The sequence below is a fragment of the Mytilus californianus genome, unplaced genomic scaffold (assembly GCF_021869535.1).
Source record: "Mytilus californianus isolate M0D057914Y unplaced genomic scaffold, xbMytCali1.0.p SCAF_6, whole genome shotgun sequence".
In the NCBI taxonomy this organism is placed as follows: domain Eukaryota; kingdom Metazoa; phylum Mollusca; class Bivalvia; order Mytilida; family Mytilidae; genus Mytilus; species Mytilus californianus.
Genome location: NW_026262712.1, coordinates 12,356,520 through 12,360,136, shown reverse-complemented (window position 1 = coordinate 12,360,136; position 3,617 = coordinate 12,356,520). Strand labels below are relative to the sequence as shown.

General features: G+C 28.6%; 1 long non-coding RNA gene across 1 annotated transcript; it reads right to left on the bottom strand.

Annotated features, from left to right (window-relative positions):
• Window positions 1–252: 252 nt before the first annotated feature.
• On the bottom strand, window positions 253–3,366 carry LOC127704923 (uncharacterized). Its single transcript, XR_007983580.1, has 4 exons — window positions 2,663–3,366; window positions 2,114–2,164; window positions 1,677–1,739; window positions 253–771 (listed from the first exon to the last, which is right to left on the bottom strand). It is a non-coding gene; the product is annotated as an uncharacterized LOC127704923 (long non-coding RNA).
• Between the last annotated feature and the right edge of the window lie 251 nt (window positions 3,367–3,617).

Here is a 3,617-nt window from a genome sequence, read left to right as displayed (position 1 = left end):
CATCTTACGAAACAAAATGTATACGCAAGAAATAAAAGTGGCGGAAGAAGAAAAAAAAAAATAATAATAATCAGAACAAATACAATAGGTCTTTCCACCGAAAAGTGGAACGACCTAATAAGATCAAGCTGGATACATGTGAACTATTTATTTTTTTCGAAGTAACGACATTTAAGATACATTCTTATATAACTTCTTAAACAGGTTTGATTTAAATATATATGGAAAAAATCATTAAAAAACAGAGCAAAACTGTAACTTTCTACACAATATAGTGAGATCTAAATTATATGAAAGTTGTACATTACATGACCGACTATACATACACTTGTTTAAAATTTTACAATACAGAGCAGAACTTGATGAATAAAATTATTTTCTGAATTTGTTTAAATTAATCTTAAGGACATATATTTCTTTTAGATTTGGCATGTGCTGGACAGCATCCAACTCACACTATTTTTCTGGACGACGTGTCAGTCAGTTATTGGTTTATTTTTCTAATATTTGGCATGCAAGTGCTAACATGCTGGTAAATCCTCGCTGAGAATACTGTCTACAATAGATACTCGTAACATTTGAAAATACATTAAGACACCAGTTTCAGATGTTAAAATCTTGTAAATAAGCTTTGAAATATTATGGTTGTTCACATATGTTGTCTGTTGTCTCTAGACGCAATGTTCATGACTTTTAGAACCTTGTTTACAGACGTTTAGTTTAATGGATATATAAACCACTTTTTACAGCGTTTCAACAATGCATTTTGACCTAAAATAGAAAGAAAAACAGATATGATATGCAAATTCATGGTCATTGTATAGCTAAGCACTACCAGTACATTTTGATTGTAAACATATTGTTTGAACATTGTTGAAAGTACTAACGTATATTTTGTAAGACGTGAAATAAATAAAACATCAAATATTGTCACGATTTTATCGATAATTATAAAACAATCTTAAGGTCAAGTATACATAATATGTGCGTAATTAGGATTTTATTAATCGCATAGCATTGTATAGGATTACACGTGCGTAGGCATATCTAAACGCATTTCAGTTAGACTAAATAACAGTGGCAGCAAGCATGTTTCCATCATGTTCCATTTCGCAAGAGAGGGATATTGAATAGATATTTCATGTTATGGAGGGGTATTTGCGAAAAATAACAGTCAAGGGACTGTAAAAATTCCCGAGCCGCCAGGCGAAGGAAATTCGGTCCCAAGACTGGTATTTTTTGCAAATACCCTTCAATAATATGATATATCTGTTTAATTACACCAAATATATTTGGATTGAAACTCTCTGTACAGGTGAAGGTATTTTTTTTTACTTGAATCTTTTTTTTCTATATCAATTTCAATGATTTATATATGCATTTCACAAATTAATAATTGGTCGTATTTCTGGTAGTTTGTATAATTTAACGCATGTTTGGGGAAAACAAGATTCAAGCAAACGAAAATACAAAAAATAATTAAAAAAAATACAGATACCTCGATTACGTCTACTTCTTGTCTATATTGTTTTGTTCTTCTACTCAAATACAATTATTGATTTAGAGATACTGTCTACTTAATACAAGAATTGATCATTGTATGTTTTTAATAGTAACGTATTAGTGAAACTGGGCTAATGACGTTGATTACAATACATATAGTGATATTAACTTACCATGTAAAAGTTGAAAAAATCTGACGTTTCCATAGATTGACGTTGTCATCTGTACATATCGTCCTAAAAAAATTAAGGACAAGCATTACAAGCAAGATATATTTAAATGAAATGCATAGCTTTATATTCAAAATAGTTAATGCACTGACCTGAGCATTTCTAGCATAAATTGTTTAAAATACATAAAGTTGATATTATTTTAGTTTCAAATGAAATGTAGAGAGGTGCATTTGTCGAATTTATAAATATAATAAAGAATAATAAACTATCGGAATAATTACCCTATTTCACAAATGTATATGTATGCACTTAAAATATCCCAGGCAAAGAGTACTTGTACTTGCAAACATCATAGTTTATTTTATAAAACAACCTCCGGATATATAACTGTCAATGACATATTTGTAAAAATAATCAAATCAACACGTAAAGCATACCTTTCGATCTACAATTTCAGTTTTGTTTACATTGCAGTACCCTACTTTAACCTGTAAAATAGATGAAGTAAGTATCTATATTAATTAGTACACATGTATGTCTAATATATGTCATGTCTATTGCAAAATCTTGTGTTCGGATGCTCCTTATTTGATCACTAAATACATATAAGTTACAGCCTTTGTAAACGTATTTTTTATCCTTACATAATAAGGCAAAGGCATAATATTCATTTAGATTAATGATAACTGCTAATTAGCGATACGTTCATGTGTAATTCAGGACACAACCACTTACTTTGATTGTGGGTATGTTGAAGTCTGTGTTAAAGCTAAAATTAGTTCATAAAACCAAAAAGATACAACTTTGGACAAGCCGTTTAAGAATGTAATACAAAATCCATGATCCTTCATCGAATGAACCAAAGCAGAATTAAGAATATAAAAACAATTCTTGTATAATAGAATTTGATTAAAAAATGTTAACATGTTGATTAAGATTACAAAAACTCAGCATTACTTAAAAGACCATTTCATAATCAAATGTACCCATTTTAGTTGCTTCCATTACAATCCATATCCAGGATTAAATGCTGATTATATGATTTGTACATCTCACCCTGAAGTCAATCTGATACTGAAGGTGTTGCATCAAACTCAGATGAGATAGATTCAGATGAAAAATGAAAAAAAATAGTGTTGATAAAACTAGCATAGTGTGTTTCTTATTTAAGGTTTTAGGGTGTTTTACGACTACAGAAAAATTTGCATTTGGGTAAGTTGAAAAAATAGTAACAAATTATTCGAACAACTAGCTTTTTTTTGGATGTTGTGAATTAGATTGATTTTACAAACAGAATCATGATAGTGCTATCCAATAAAAAAATATTGTCTCAGTTGAGAATGATACCACAATTTTGAATGTTTATATTTAGAGGACAAAGTGGTATATTTCGTAATCTAAATTAACATGATTAAAAGCGTAATTCCATTCAACAACAATTTTAAAAAACAATGAAGAGTTGTCGCAGTTGACAATGATTTCCACATTTTGTATATAGATATCAATAAGACAAAGTAGTTTAGTTATTTAATTAATATTGAAAACTTAATTTAATTACTTACCTCTTCATGCTCTTGTTTGTGTCGTTAAATTGTATTAATATAAATTTCACTCATAAACAATTATTATAATGTTGTTGAAGTTGGTACTATTACAATAACAAATTTAAATAGCTTAACGAGATTGAATTCAGTTCATTCAAGAGCAAAAACAAATCAGTATTAATACATTTATCGGTGAAGACAATAACATTAATAAAAATTAAAATAAAGTTACATATTAATAGAAGCAATTTGCATGCAACGCATGGAAGCCAACATTATGCAGAAACTACACATGTTATTTGATTAATCAAAATTACAATATATGTTTGTACGTAGTAAAAATTAATACATTAGGAAGCAACTAGCAATTGTAAATAAACAAAATAAACACATGTAG